Source organism: Hippopotamus amphibius, chromosome 3 (assembly GCF_030028045.1).
Source record: "Hippopotamus amphibius kiboko isolate mHipAmp2 chromosome 3, mHipAmp2.hap2, whole genome shotgun sequence".
Classification (NCBI taxonomy): domain Eukaryota; kingdom Metazoa; phylum Chordata; class Mammalia; order Artiodactyla; family Hippopotamidae; genus Hippopotamus; species Hippopotamus amphibius.
Window position 1 is genome coordinate 92,129,135 of NC_080188.1, and position 17,385 is coordinate 92,146,519.

The 17,385-nt window shown below is 35.0% G+C and overlaps 1 protein-coding gene and 1 pseudogene across 3 annotated transcripts in view; both read right to left on the reverse strand.

Annotated features, from left to right (window-relative positions):
* Positions 1-17,385, reverse strand: part of FSTL5 (follistatin like 5) — an 803,737-nt gene that overhangs the window by 481,880 nt on the left and 304,472 nt on the right. The gene's annotated exons all lie outside the window — the stretch shown is intronic.
* On the reverse strand, positions 14,289-16,223 carry LOC130847983 (tigger transposable element-derived protein 1-like; annotated as a pseudogene).

A 17,385-nucleotide genomic window follows, 5' to 3' on the forward strand; every position in this document is an offset into this window, starting at 1 on the left:
AAGACCTGAGCGGAGACGGTTTAGGAAGAGTACGCAAGAACCCAAGGCCCTGGGGCCAGAAGGAGCTTTGTGTGCTGAAGGAAGGGAAAAACAGGCTGTGTAGATGAAAGCAGCGTAAATTTGGAGTTGGAATGATGAGATGAGGGCCAAAATGGATGGAGAAGCCTATGTACCATCCTGGTAGATTCTTGTGTGAAGTTTGGAATTCACTCTAAGCACTGTTGGGAATTCATTGACTGTGATGTTTAAAAACACTAGTGGCTTCATCTGACTTGCCTTTTTACCAGATCATTCTGATTGCACAGCTGGAAGCAAAGAAGTGGTGTTTAAAAAAACCACCACTGCAGTGGAGGGGAAAGATGGAAGTGGCATGGACTAGGTGATAGTGAGGATGGACGAGATATGATTTTCAAATCAGATATGTATTGTGAGGATGTCAGCTATAGGACCTGCTAACCGATGGAATGTGCAATGGGAGAGAAAGAGTGGAGTGAACACTATTTTCTGTGTTTTTGTTGCGCACCTCAGTAAATATATATTTCAATCCATTTAGAATTATTTTTTCTAACTAATCCAAAAGACAATGCTTGGGGATAAATTATTTGTAATATTAAGTTATTAAAGTTAAGGTAGCCTTAACCACTGTATCATACTCATCTGCCTGGAGGCTACCCCTCCTAGCCCACTACCTCATCCCTTCATCAGTCTAACTGCTATTCTGCTACATATTATTTATTACTCAGTATCTTCCTAGAGATTATTTATGTGCAAGCCTACATGTGTTTTAACACATTTATCTCAATTTTAATTGCTTATATTTTAGTTTAATAATTTAAGGTTTCCATCCACACTATGAAAGCTCCAGAAAGGCAGGGATTGTGTCTGTTATATTCACAGATTATATTCTCAATACTTGGACTTTGCAGACAGTGCAATGTCAATAAATATTTATTGAGTGAGTAATTTTCTTTCTTGTCTCTCTCCTAATTTTTGTCTAGTCCTTTGTATGGGAGCTCCTGTTATCATTTTCTATTACCTTTTACCTCTTCTTATTGCTGTCAACAACCAATCAGTTAAGTGTCAGGGGGAAAGGGGCTTTTAGCCTACTTTTAGCCAACTGCCAAATTCAAAGTCCTGGGCAGCCATTCATACCCTGCTTTGAAAGCCCTTGACTTACTTGCATAATTCACTTTCATAAAAGGTGTATTTAGAGAACCCATCAGGCAAATTAAGTTCTGATGAAGGACACAGATAGTAATTAAACAATCCCATAAAATACTCTGACCTCCAATCCATGTTAGCTACCCTCTATCATAGACACTGCCATGAACCACTCTGAAATTGTAGTTCTAGTCTTGATTCCTAGAGAACAAATCTGATGCCTCCACCCTTTTCATTCTGCCAGTCCTGCTCTGTGTATATGTTGAGACATCTAGTGCATGGCCTTGTCTTTTACCCTAGATGACCACTTTGTTCCTGGCTTTACCCTCTGCTTTCTCTTCCCTTGATGACCCATGGAGCTTCCCTCTTGCCTGGGGCTTTATCTTCTTCAACTCTGCTTTCAGCCACAAATTCTTGATAAGCCCCAATGTGTAATATATTTATGTATCTTCCATTCTGTAATTCTCTGGGAGCAGTTGAACATTGCTGGAGAAAATCCCATAAAAAATTTAATTAGTGGTTTTGCAAATTTGTGGTTTCCCATCTCCATTGGGACCAGTGTTGTTCATTAGACTTGCTATGTGTTCCTTGTCAAGTCTCTCTCATTTCCGCTCTCTCCAGGAATCTTTCTTAACACTATCTCCTAGTCTCTTAGCAGATGATATTGCTTTACATTTCTGGAATATTTGGTCTATCAAAAATAAAACCCTTAACTCATTTCTCTGGTCCCAGTACAATTACCTGTAGTCATAAACTTTCCCACTGCCTTCATTTCTACCTAGAGGAATGGGTGGGGGCTTCTCCTCTCTCTCACATCCTAACATCATTCTTAGGATTTACACAGATGCTAATTCACAAATCTCCTGAATGGTCTCTCAGTTCTTGAACTTTTCTCTTTGGTTCATCATGCATTGTACCACTAGATTAACCTTAGTAAAACATATTTCACTGGGCTCCATCCATGTACAAAAACTTCAGGAAATGTCTTCAAGCCTTTAGTATCTTTCCCAATCTCTTCATCTGTTTACTTAAAACTCTGTAACTTAACTTTATGTTAACTATCTAACATTGTTTTCTACAACTCTTATTGTAATATATGAACTCCCAATTCACAGGGCCTTTGTTTTTTTTTTTTTTTTTTTTTCCCCCAACACTCTGTATTATTTAACTATTAAAAAAATATACTTCAGTTTCAAACATTTGGGAAATGAACTCCAATCAAGAAGTCAGCTATGTTAAAGGCATAGCACTAACTGCTGGGAATAAAAAAAATAAATAAATGAAGTGGCTTGTTCCTTACAATTTCTAGGCTCACAGCCCATTTGAAGGAGAAGATGCTTACATACCATCAATTAAATGCTATTTTATGATGTTGTGAGGGCTCTGGACCATGTAGAAGGAAATGGCACCCAGAGTGAGGGGTTAAGATGCGGTGCCAAGGAAGGCTTTGAAGATTAAATACCAATTACATTAAAGGATATGGGAAAAGAAGAATGCATTAAATAAAAAAGAAATGGCAGTGAGAAAACAACAAGGTGTGCAATGCTTTTCTGAGATATTAAAGAGTAAGTGTAGAATTTAAAATCTAGTTTGGCCAAAATGCAGAGCTAGAGGTGAAGATGGGTGACAGATGGAGTTGAACAAGTAATTTTGTTATTGTCAGCATGTTAAGAAGCTTTGACATTGTAATAAAAGCATGGGGCAGCTTGAAGAATTAAGAAATAATAGGGTTAGATTTGACTTTTTATATCCATCTGTCTCTACTCTGGCTTCAGGGAAGAGTGAAGGTCCAGGGGCATAAAAATGCAGGAAGAGAGCTGAATTAAGAGGAATTCATCTAAAAGGTAAGGGCAACATAAATCTGAGTAGAGGCATTGGGCCTCTAAAATACTCTACCCTGTGGATGTATAAAAATTAACTTAACCATTCCCTTAGTTTGTGCATTTATATTCTGCCTGCTGAGTCTCTAAGAAGGGAATAAACTGTATAATATTTCTTACATGTATTTCCCTTCATTTTTTCCCAAAGAATGCCTCATAACACTATATTTATGTGGCTCCCTCTACAGAAATGCTGATGGAGTGTTGTTTAGCATGGATAAATGCTTAGACATACACCCACAACAATACAAGTACTTGCTTCAAGCCCAAGATATCTTGGATGGATAATATACATATCACTACAAATAGCACAAAGTATATTATATTTCTGAAAAATACAACATCTAAGTTAATATTACAACCAAATATGCTTAAGTATTATTTCTTTCTTCCAGTGTATTGTGTGTTAAATTTGTAAATATTTGTATTGCTATGAAACCACCCCATTTACTGGTTCTGCTAGAGTGTATCCTCTTTTCTTATAAGAAATGCTAAATGATAGTTTGGTGGCATCTCTCAAATTAGAATGATTATTCTGGCATTGATTCTCATTCAAATATGGTATCAAAAATTTAGCAAGCCAATTTTTGGAAAAAAGTTCAGTTAGTGTTATGTTTTTCATGGGTAGAGGTTTACTTTTACTTCTGGACTCTTGTTAGAGAAGCAGCTGAAGGATTTAGTAGGCAAGCTTCAATTCATCTCAAGCAGTCTCTGGAAGTTGCTTTCTCACTTTAATTATCTGATGATAAATATGGTATAACAATAGTTGACAGCAAGATAGAAAGAAAATATATAAATACATAGAATAAACTACTCATAGACAATCTGATCAGTGCATGTGTCTGTGGCAAAAAAATCATTTCTCCCTTGATGCAAATTTAGTTCATTCTATCCCACTGAAAATTAACCTAACATCATTAGTCTTTCCTCACCTGGTAAAACTGACACAGCATATGCAAGGGAATTGAATTTCCTTCTTTAGAAGAAACTGTAATATAGAGATCACATTAGCTTTCAAGGGGAATGAATTCTTTATGCAAATACTTCCCATTTGATAAATACTGTAGAGAAGCATTTTAAATAACTCAATTGATTATGTATAGATAAAATAATTGTCTTTGATACCCCTATAAAATATATATATATATATTTTTAAGTAGTGGCATTTCACCTTTGCTTTCAGTTGTTACAATGGAATATGGTAAAAATAATAGATAATTATTTCACTCATGTGTATATATAAAGATAAGTTTGACTCTAGTTATTGGGCAATTAATATTTTTTATATAGGAAGAGAAGTTCAGTATTTTCTATTACAATATCAATTATGTAGGAGTAAAAAATCACTACTGAAATTAAGCATGTAAAATCTTAATATCAGAAAAAGAATGATCTATAAGAAGTCAGTGTAAGAGACAGAAAATTGTAAAGAACTTAAGTGATTGTCTCTTCTCTCTCAAAATAAGTAAAGAATTTACAAATGCACTTTTATTGTAATTCAAACTATCTGAAAAAATAAAATTGGTAAGGCTATGAATGAATGAAGAAAGTGTGTGTCATCAATTCTCCATTGAGTACATTCTCTGTACCAAGTAAGTGTGATAACCACAATTTTAGTTGATTAAACTGGCTCTCAAATGTAACAGTCCCTAAATACACATAAAGATCATTTTATGAAAATCCCTACTCCTCATCTGTAAAAAAGTAGTCTCTTGTTTTTCTAGCAGTTATGTCACTTCAGCATTACTATTTTAATAGAAATATAATTCCATATATTGTTATATTGTTACAGGTATGTAAGAAGAGCAATAAAAGTACGCAGCTGGGAAATGGATTGTTGTGCTTAGGGATAAATAAATGATTTTGTTAGATGTAAACAGTGAATAATGATGATGGAACAGGTTGCTTTATTTCAGAAGATAGAAGACCTCAGGTTGCATACTGATTTTTACTGCATGTGATAACAGATCAGGTTTGTTGGTTTGTTTTATCAATGTGTTGCATCATCAAAACTTCACAGGGGGATGAACATTTGTATTCGTGTCAGGAAAGAAGTCAACACAGAGGAAGAAAGGGAAGAGGCAGGAGACTCAGAGGGTGTTGCAATAGTTACAAAAATGGAAATCAGGATCATTAAGAGGCTGAATGCAATGTGAGACTCATGTTGCGGCAGCAGAATGCACAGACTGGATATGATGCAAGCAAAGTGAAGAGGGTGTGGGAGAAATTCAGCCTGAGTAGGTGGGATAAGAGTGCCTCTTCCAGTCCCTGATTTTGATGAGAAGTCATTTCCCTCATCCTCTCTCACTTTTACCTTCTCTGCTCTTGAGAAGTAGAGTTCTTTACCTTGTTTGTAAGTTTACAAAGTGTAACTCAGCAAATCCTCACAGCTCTGCTCATCTTACCCTTGAGTTCTGCCTATCTGCCAGCAGAGACCTGACTCCACTTCTCCTACAGGAGATTGGACTCTGCAGGAGAAGAACTTCAGCGCAGCTGGGGTGGGGCTGGCTCATTCTGTGGTTGGGATATTTAAGACCGTTGGGTTCACAAACATAAAGCTATGTCTTCCAACCTTGGTTTTACCAGTGGTGGAAAAAAAAGATATCCTCTGTTGTTTGTTGTTGTTGAAGTTTGTTATAACCCAAATGGGGAATGGAGGTCCTGTTTAGTTTGAACCCCTGGAGACTCCAAGATCAATGTCAACATTTATTTTTATGTAGGTCAGCTTGATATTAAACAAAGTGTTTTATACTATCTTTCAGAAACACACTACTTCAGGCTAAATCCTGAAATACCTTTAAGCCAAGGAGTTACATGGAGTCTTGTGGGCACCCAGAGAGCCACTGAACAATGTTATGAAGGGGAGTAATATGCATTTCAGGTTCATTCTGACAGTAATATGTGGTGGCAGCCAAGTTTGAGAGTTATTCACTAGCTTTGAAGTCATGTGGACCAGACCTCAAATCCCATCCCTGATTCTTACTAACAGTGTGGCTATTGACAAGTCATCTAAGGCATGTGAAGCTCAGTTTATCCATCTATATAATGGGGATATATGACTTACTCACAAATTATTGTGAGGATTAAATAAGTGCAGCAGTGAGTCCAGGCACATAGATTAAACTAAAGAAAATGATTAATAATGAATGGAAAGTGTCAAGCTGAATGTTGGAGGAAAATTGGAAAGTGTGTGCAATAAATCAGAGTGAAATTATTTTTAAAATATTAGCAAGGGTGAACAGTGAGCTCAATTTTGTTTGTATTTTGTTTGTGATATTGGTGAAATGTCTCAGAATAGATGTCCAACAGTGAGATGGAGGGTAAAGGGTGGAATGTCACAGTAACCATAGATACCCAGAGATGTGCAGAGATGCATGGTGGTGAGAATAAAACCTATGGATTTATATAAGTCGACCAAGGGATTGTGCATAACATGAGATGAGAATCAACATTGTTCTCTGGAGAACACTTACATCTAGTAAGGGGAAAGCCAGAAAGAGAAATCAAAGATAACAACAGCAACAAACAGCTCAGAAGAGAACCACAGAGCAACATCCTCATGGAAAACAAGATGAGAGAGTGTCAATATAAAAAGGTGATCAATGATACAAATGAACTTATGTACAAAACAGAAAAAGACCCGCAGACTTAGAAAACAAACTTATGGATACCAAAGGGGAAAGGGTTTGGGGGGGGGGGGCGTAAATTAGGAATTTAGAATTGACATACATATGCTACTATATATAAAATAGACAACAAACTAGGACCTACTGTATAACACAGGGAACTATACTCAATATTTTATAATAACCTAAAAGGGAAAAGAATCTAAAAAAGAATATATGCATACATATACATACATATATATATATATATATATATATGAATCACTTTGCTGTACACCTGAAACTAACACAACTGTAAATCAACTATACTTCAATAAAAAATAAAGAGATCAAGAGTTTTTAAATTCCCTGGCAACAGCAATCATGGCAATCACTGTGGGAAGAAGCTTATGTATACTTCATCTAATTCAAAATTAATTGGCATTTAAAGATTATTGGACAATTTGTAAACTGGTTACAAAATTATTTGATGCAAATCATAGGTTAAAGAGTAACAACACCTATATAACATATGAAAATAAATAGAAGCATGCATTCAGTGATGTGTACAAAATCACAGGTTTTTTTTTTCCCATTTATTAATCAAATGGTAACCTCAGTAAATTATTTTAAAGCATATTTTATTATAATACATCAGGATGTCAGGAGTCATGATAAGATACAGAATCAGTGAAATATTGCCTTGTTATCATGATGTTAAAATGTCCTAATTTGTCTTATTTACAAGATAGTTCTGTATGCTTTCAAGCATCATGTACCCTCTCTGCTCTAATTTGAATCACAAGTGGAAAAACTAGGCTTTTTTTGACCTGTGGTGATGCCCTTTCTCTTTAGTTGTTGTACTAAATTGAAACTTAATATCATCAAACAGCAATAAAAAATCTCAAGTTCCTTTGTTGCTATTGACTGAAACACATTGAACATGAATATGAAGTCTCTCCCAAGAACAGTTGAACCATGCTTACTTTTAACTATTGCATATCTCTCTTCTAGCTCACAATGTGAAGGAGATGTTTTTCCCCTACAATGTGTAATTCAGAGCAAATAATTTAGTTAGAGAAAGGGTAGCAAGCTGCTCATTGAGGCAGATTATTTTAAGTACTTCCAGAAACTCTGGATACTGGTATAAGGGTGTCCTTCTAGTTCATATAGAACCTAAAGAAGGTTATGGAGTCAGGAGTAGTTTATCCCTGGAATGATGGTTCCCTTTAAAAAATTACATATCAGACCTTTTCAAGACCCATATGTAACATGGCTCCAACATTCCCAACACTATTTTCTTCAGGATGTCAGGCAGTTTCTGTGGATTTTCCTTTTGACACTTTACCAGAATTATTCATTTTAAAAAAAAAAATAAACACAAAACTTCCTGCCTTCTTAAAATTCATTCTCCTGTTGGTTTCCATGACACATTCCTTTCCAGATTTTCCTCTTTTCTTTCTCCAGACCTGAATACTATAGCTGCTGTTGCCATTTGGATGTTTCATAGGTGTGTCAGTTTTCCATGTGGATGTTTCATGGTGTTCAAAACTGAACACTCAGTATTTCCCAATTTCAGTAAAGGGTACCACATTCTTATTTGCACATAAGAGAAATTCTGGAGTTTTTACTCATTTTCTATCCTTCTTATTCTTACATAGAATCAGAGTTCTGCTATCTGTGATCTCCATCCCCAGTGTAAACAACCTAGTTCAAATCTCCATAATCTCTTACTTCACCTTCAATGGGTTTCTAAGTAGTACCGCTTAGTTTTCCTCTTTTCTCTCTTATGTTCTTCCAACCTCTTCTGCAACCTAATATTAGAGTGACATTTCTTAAAAAAAAAAAAAAAATCTAATTTTCTCATTGAAAATATTTTACTTTTTGCTGATTGCACTCAGGATAATATTTTAAATGGTTTTGCTGATGTAGCAGGCTCTCTGTGATTTTGTCCTTGCCCATTTCTACAACTTTAATGCAAACTTCTTAGCTCACTTCACTTGCATTGTTGTGTGTGTGTCTTGTTTCTATTCAGATCTGTTGCCTCAGGTTCTTTCTGTACTATCAACTGCTTAAGACAGAGGCTGAGCCTGTTCAAAATTTTGACACTCAGCACATATTATCTAAGCAATGAGTGCATTATTCAGAGTAGCCTTAACATCATTGCAATTTACTGAAGTTATATTTTTGCTATTAAAATGTGGTGATCAGATTAAAATATATCATGTATTTAGTTACATTTACATTTTCCTTCCTATATATTAAAGTGTTTTTCTATAACTTTTTAAAATCAAGTTATTTTCTGCCATGTAGGACTACTACAGTATCAAATCATTTTTCAATACAGTGCAGATGGGGAAATAAAGGAACAAAAAGAAGTCTGAGGAAATGGTTAACTTTACATTTATTAATTTGTGTTATGAAATTAAATGGCAACTTTTTCACTTTGAGCTCTTTCTAGAAGAGAAGACCATGAAAGCAAGTGTCAAATGTGATTTACATGAGGTTAATAAAATGACTTCTCTCTCTCTCTTGCTTGCCTCTGGAAATATTTAAGTTTATATTTAATTCAGAAGAAGAAAGATGGAAATAGAATGAGGTATTCTGGGCTACAGTTCCAAGCCCTACTCCTTGCTTTGTCATTCAAGGGCATTTATCAGGTGCCCTCAGTTCCATACAAACACATTTTATAGTTGTATATGTATATATTGTCTATTATACAATGTTTTTATATTTGCATGATACTTGATATCTTAAAATTGTATTTAATTATAATGTTTTTCTAAGTAGATCATACAGTCTTTTAAAGTTAATGCCCTAAGTAATACAATGTTTTGATAATATTTTAATTTGCCAGTGTCTCAAGTCATTAATTACTAATTAATTTAATGAGCATTTTCTATGTGACAGACACATAGATATTTGAGCAAACTATGCAGGCAATTTAAAAATGAAGAAATACAAAGTTTTAAATATGTTTGGAAATTATGTTTAACTTTAGAACTAATCAAACACATTCAAAATTATTTATGTATGTTTTGTATATAATGGTTTGGATATCATATAAACAATGAAAATGACAGAGTTAATGTTTGACAGGCTAAAAAGTAAAGGGCATACTTAAATATTACTTGTGTGAAAATAATTTAGGAAAGTTCTTTATGAAGGAAGGAAAGCAATACATAATAGGAGCATTACATATCTACAAACTTTGGTTTAAAACAAGTAATGAGACCATAGCCATAGGAAAGAATTTAAAATACAGGAAAAAAAGAAGTTATACTGTAAGACGTTTACATCAGGATTTTTTAGTGCAAAAATTAGAGAAAATTAAATATGGAACAATAGGGATTTGCATATAATGCAAAGTAAGAGAAACATGGTGCAAATTTCTGTTAATAGTATGCTCACAACTACATTATATAAATAAAAACTACATCAAAAGAGAATGAAGATAACCAATCCAAACTGTAATTGAGTATATGTATTTTTAGAACAGAACAATTTTAACTAATATAGCCTTTCCCTTAAATTAGAGAGACAGTGAAATAAACGTAGTGTTTGAAATGAAAGAAGAAAAGCATCGTGACCCTGGTCTTCTATTTCTTCTGTTCTATTCCTCACTCACAGCCCTCCTGACTTTTTATCTTCTCCATTCCATCATGTCTCTCTCTCTCTCTCTTTTTCTTTTCCTGATATACCCTTGTCAGTGTGCTGTACCAATTAGGTTGTCAAGACAAAAACCCTAGGAGTTACCGTCCTTCTTTTACTATTTCAAATCAGTTTGTATGTCTTGTAGATCTAATTTTCTAAACTTCTCTAGAGCTTAACTTTTTCTTCAAAATGACACATGTTGTTTTCCTCTAGATGCTCATCATCCTTCACCCAGTCTTGTCTGAACATGCTTATTCTTTTGTCTCAAATAAACCCCACTTTGTTCACAAGTTTAATCCCTACTACATTGCCAATTGATTTTCTAATAACTTCCTGCTATTATTAATTTTTAGGTCATATTCTTTCAATGACTCCTTATCATTAACTGGACATTGTCTAAACCCAATTAGCATGATGTAGTACCTTACTTAAAATAAAACTGAAATTGTTATAATTTCTTAATTCAAGGCTCTCTCACAAGTGCATCCATTTGTAAATGCTAATGCTACACCCCCTTCTTGGTGTGCCCTCTTTGGATAAGTCTTTGGATATATCCTAGGCCATACTTATTCCTCTGCTTTAACAAACTATCATCTCCTTTGACAATCTTCTTTGAATCTCCTGGACAGATTTTGACAGTGCTACCCTTGTCATCTCATGCAACAATGATCTCACTATGAAAAGACAATAAATGATGTTGATTTCCTTGGGCAGCTGTAATGGAGAATGTGGTAATGTGTGTAAATGTTTCAAAACATAAACAGTATTTAGTGAGTGATAGTAACTATTAAGGAGGGGACGTATATAGAAGTTTTAGAATATTGGCTTCACGTGTAGGCAGATCACAGATTACTTGCTGTGTAATCACCATGAGCTTCTTAATTCATCAGTCTCAGTTTCTTTCTCAGCAAAATAAAAACAATACCCCTGTCATTGTCACTGTGGCTGATTTTCACCCCATCCACCTTTCCAGCTCTTTGTCCTGAGTGTTCTAACAGCAGAGGTTCTCAACCAAGGGTGATTTTACTTTCTAGGGAATTGTCAGCAATGTCTGAAGACTTCTTGGTCCTCACAACCTGGGAGTATTACTGGCATCTAATAGGTATAAATCAAATATCCTACAATGCACAGGAAAGCCCTCTGGAACAAAGAATGATCTGATTCAAAGCATCTAGAGAGCCAAGTTTGAGAAACCCTGGTCTAACAGCCAATCGTGGATATCCCAGGCACTGTGCCAATTTTAAGAAATCTGCATGTAGCATTCTACAGATAGGTATTTGTCTAGAGTGTGTATGACTTAAGCAGATATAATTGGACTTAAATCAGAAGTTATGTTTAAGTGTGGAGTTTCCCTTTCATCCTCTCCAACTCTCTCCATCCACTGCCAAGCTCTCTCTTCCTCCTGCTCTTATTTCTCTTTCTCCATTTTCTACCCTGTCTCTGAACTCCTTAGGAGAGGTTGCACAATGTGTTCACCATCCTGGGTGTAGGGCAGTATCTGGCATGTATTAATTGACATGTAAATGGTAATTAATTGTTTTATTGTTTTGTTTTTGTGTTTATGTTTTCACAAAGCAGTAACTAAGGAATTTTTTTCCATCACAAACATAAAGTATTATTTTCTCAATCATACATATATCTGATTCAAATATATAAATTTATCTATATATATACACTAGAATACCTGGTTTCCAGTATGTGTGCTGCCTATTTAATATCACATCCTAGTGTTCATGCATCATGGAGGTTTTTTGTTTGTTTTTATTTTTAATTTTTTAATTTTATTATTTTTTTGTTGTTGTTAAGCCATGTAACAATGTATTCCAAGTGTCTGGAAGAAGAAATGTCTAGCACATACTTGGCTCTCAATAAATTCTCAAAGACTGAATAAATATCACTTAACCTTTCTGAGTCACAATAGTTTTTGTAAAATAGGGCTAATAATACTTACCTAAAGGTTTTATTAGGATGCAATTAAATCAAGTAAGCTAAGTGTTAAGACACATTACAGATGTTCAATACATATTAATTCCTTTTCTATGTCTATTTTTCCCAACAATTTTCTCATTGAGGAATAGACAGCTGGATGCTAATCAATGGGTCACATAATGAAAACAAGCCCAAAATGAATGACAGACACAAAAAAGAGTAGACCTTGATTCAAAAAGATACCTTAACAATGTGTAGATACATTTTATATCAGATATTTTACTTAAATTATAATTTAATGTATATTAAGAAATACAGTCACTTGTCTGAAAACCATAATCTTAGTATATAAATATCATCTTCACATTGCTTTTCCAAGTCAAGTAGTAACTATCATATGAATATCCAATCACTCTTTCAAACAAGGTATGCACAACTATCACATCCATAAAAGCAAATACTTTTTGAATGAATTATAATTGCTTGGTCTTATAAAGAATTTTTATAATGAGATTCATTAGCACATTCTACAGATTTTAATATAGGTTTACCTTACATAGTAAATATAAAATATAACATAGCTGGTAGGTAACTAGCCTGCTTATATTTGCATTCTTATTAATTTTCCATAGGCTTGTTTAACTACTTTCAATTTTCAAAATCAAGAAAAAATTTTGTGTTTTTACTGACTAATGAACTCTTAATTTGTGGAAAATTTGCTATTTAGAACTTATGTTTGCAACTTTCAAAATCTATTAGAAGAATCACTGCAATCAAGACTGCAAATTTGCCACACTTTTCAAAAGGCAACAGACAGTTACCTAATATCATGTTGTGTAAAACATAATCCTACACATATTTCCACATGTAATAGTCATGACATTTCATAAAATAGATAGCTAGTGGGAAGCAGCTGCAATAGCATAGGAAGATCAACTCAGTGCTTGGTGATGACCTAGCGGGGTGGGATAGGGAGGAGGGGAGGGAGGCTTAAGAGGCAGGTAATATAGGAATATATGTGTAAGTACAGCCAATTCACTTTGTTGTACACTGGCAATTGCACAACATTGTAAAACAATTATACTTCAATAAAGATTTGAGAAAAAAATAGTTGTGACATTTCACATTATGAGGTACACAAGAATGAATATTCTACATCTTAAAGGAAAAGACCCAGGTATCAAATGTTTAACAAATGCTGGTTAAAGGCTTATTTGACCCTATGCAGGAAGATTCTCCATTTTCCATACTAATTTATTGTTAACATAAAAAACTTGTAAATTGAAGTTATGACAAGTAACAGGTTTGAATCATGGCTCTAGCTTCTATTAAATGTGTGACATTGGACAGTTTACAAACATCAGTGACCTCAGTTCCCAAGTTGTAGAATGGGCATATTTATACTGTCTCACAAAGTGCTTGCATGAAACCAGTCCTTTGATTCACTGAAAGCACACAGAAAACCATCCAGCATGTCATAAATGTACAGTCATGAAAGCTATTACCCTTCCAATTGTCATTATTTCAAAAAGTAATAAAATTAACTTTTTAAACACTAAACTGGTGTTGTTTGTACATTTTACAACTACATATTTAATTCACATCAAAATTTATTGCTTAGTAGAAAAACAGAGTCCATTGATTTCCAGAAAAGTCTTTCATGTACTAATGTGAGGGATTTACTCATGTTTCTACTCAAGACCTCATAAAATTTTACATATCTGAACTTCTCTTTGAAAAAAATTGATTCAGAAAATCTGAGCAAGTCTATATCTATACTGTTCAACATATGTATATATGCTACTCAACAGGAGATACAGATACAGATGTAGACATAGATATATAGGTATGTAGGCATACCTTAGAGATACTGTGGGTTTGGTTCCAGACAACCACAATAAAGTGACTATTGCAAACAAAGCAAGTCACAGCAATTTTTTGGTTTCCCAGTGCATATAAAATTGTATTTATATTGTACTGTAGTACATTAAGCCTGTAGTAGAATTATGCCTAGAAAAAAAGACTTTATTGCTGAAAAAAAATGCTAAATATCATCTGAGCCTTCAGTGAGCTGTCATCTTTTTGCTGGTGGAGCTGGTTGCCTTGATGTTGGTGGTTACTGGCTGATCAGGGTGGCAGTTGCCAAAGGTTGCAGTGGCTGTGGCAATTTTCTAAAATAAGACAACAATGAAGTTCGCTACATGGATTGACTCTTACTTTCACGGACTAGTTCTCTGTAACATGCAATGCTGTTTGATAGCATTTTACCCACAGTAGAATGCCTTTCATAATTGGAGTCAACCTTCCCAAACCCTGCCACAGCTTTATCAACAAAGTTTATGTAATATTCTAAATCCTTTCTTGTCATTTCAACAATCTTCACAACATCTTCACCAGAAGTAGATTCTATTTCATTAATCTACTATCTTCACTCACCCATAAGAAGCAAATCCTCATTCCTTAAATTTTTATCAGTCACATCTTTAGGCTCTGCTTCTAATTCTAGTTCTCTTGCTATTTCCACTGCATCTGCAGTTACTTTTTTTACTGAAGTCTTGAACTTCTCAAAGTCAACCACAAGGGTTAGAATCAACTTCCAAACTCTAGTTAATGTTGGTATTTTGACCTCTTCCCATGAATCAGCAATGTTTTTAATGACATCTAAAATGGTGAATCTGTTCCAAAAGGTTTTCAATTTCTTTTGGTCAGATCCATCTTGACAGATCTATGGAAGCAATAGTTTTCTTAAATAATAACATCTGAAATTGAAATTACTCCTTGATCCCTAGGCTGCAGAATGGATGCTTTGTCAGCAGGCATGAAAACAACATTAATCTCATTGCACATCTGTATCAGAGCTCTTGGGTGACCAGATACATTGTCCATGAGCAGCAGTATTTTGTAAGGAATCTTTTTTTGTTTGTTTGTTTTTTTCCTCAGTAGTAGGTCTCAACAGTGGGCTTAAAATATTCAGTAAACCATGTTGTCAACAAGTGTGCTGTCATCCAGAATTTGTTGTTTCATCTAAGAGGCACAGGCAGAGTAGATGTAGCATGATTCTTAAGGGCCCTAGGACTTGATAGTGGTAAATGAGCATTGGCTTCGTCCTAAAGTCACCAGCTGCATTAGCCCCTAACAAGAGGGTCTGCCTGTCCTTTGAAACTTGGAAGGCAGGTATTGACTTCTCTTCTCAAGCTATGAAAGTCCTAGATGGCATCTTCTAATAGAAGGTTGTTTCAACTACAATAAAACTCTGTTGTTTAGTGTAGTCACCGTTATCAATTATCTTAGCTAGGTCCTCTGGATAACTTGCTGCAGCTTCTACATCAGCACTTGCTGCTTCACCTTGAACTCTCATGTTATGGAGATGGCTTCTTTCCTTAAACCTTATGAACCAACCTTGACTAGTTGCACACTTTTCTTCTGCAGCTTCCTCTCATCTCTCAGTCTTCACAGAATTGAAGCAAATTAGGGTTTTGCTCTGGATTCAGCTTTGCCTTAAGAGAATGTCGTGGCTGATTTGAATTTCTATTCAAACCACCAAAACTTTCTCCATATCAGCAATAAGGATATTTTGCTTTTTTATCATTTGTATGTTCACTGGGATAGCATGTCTAATTTCCTTCAAGAACTTTTTCTTTTCATTCACAACTTGACTAACTGTTTGGCACAAGAGGCCTAGCTCTCTGCCTATCTTGTCTTTTGACATGCCTTCCTCACTAAACTTAATCATTTCTAGTTTTTGACTTAAAGTGAGAGACAGGCAACTCTTTCACTTGACCACTTAGAGGGCATTATAGGGTTCTGAATTGGCTTATTTTCAATATTGTTGTATCTCAGGGAATAGGGAGACCTGAGGAGAAGGGGAGGGATGTGAGAATGGATGGTCAGTGGAGCAGTCAGAACACACAAAACATTTATCACTTACATTTGCTGTCTTATATGGCGACAGTTGGTGCCCCCAAACAATCACAATAGTCACATCAAAGATCATGGATCACAGATCACCATAACAAATATATAATAATGAAAAATTTTAAATATTAGAGGAATTAACAAAATGTGATGCAGAGACTCAAAGAGAGTATATGATGTTGGAAAAATGGTGCTGATAGACTTGCTTAAGGTAGGATTACCACAAACCTTCAATTTGTACAAAATGCAGTATCTGCTAAGCATAATAAATTGAGAAGTAATATAATGAGTGATGCATGTATATATATATATATATTGTATCAATTCTATAATTTCTTTGTAATTTTAAAGGCTGCTTGTTTATTTTTATAGGCTTTTTTTCTTTTTTAAAATAAATTTATTTATTTATTTATTGGCTGTGTTGGGTCTTCATTGCTGCACACGGGTTTTCTCTAGTTGCTGAGAGTGGGAGCTACTCTTCGTTGTGGTGTGCAGGCTCCCCACTGTAGTGGCTTCTCTTGTTGTGGAGCATGGGCCCTAGGTGCATGGGCTTCAATAGTTGTGGCACATAGGCTCAGTAGTTGTGGCTCTCGGGCTCTAGAGCACAGGCTCAATAGTTGTGGTGCACGGGCTTAGTTGCTCTGTGGCATGTGGAATCTTCCCAGGGCAGGGCTCAAACCTATGTCCCCTGCATTGTCAGGTGGACTCTTTCCCACTGTGCCACCTAGGATGTCCTATAGGCTTTTTTCTTTTATCACTTGTTTAGTAACAGTTTTCTTTATGTTGATATGTATGAAAAGCACTTATTTAATATATCTATAGGTGTGATTACTCCATCTTGTTTTCTTGGTTTTCACTCAGTTTCTCTTGTTACTATGTAAAAAAATATTTTTTTATTTGATGTTGTATTTGATGAAACTTTTTCTTTCCTGTGGAACTACATAGAGCCCTAAGGTAAAAGCTTGTCCAGAAGGAAAACCTTTGTGCTGCTTTCTTTTTCCTGGTGCTTGTGGGGTGCTAATCACCCCAGATACCATTTAAAACAAAATCACTGTATGAGGTGTTACCTACTGTGGATATCATGTGAATTAGAGCCAAAATCTCAGGGCAGAGACAGTTTGCAATAATTAGTTTTAAGAGTGTTTTCTTCTTACCCTGCCTACTGCCAAGATTGAGGTAGACAGTTATGGCTTTCTCTGAAAAGCAGACTTACTTCTATTTCATCCATGTCATGGCTTTTG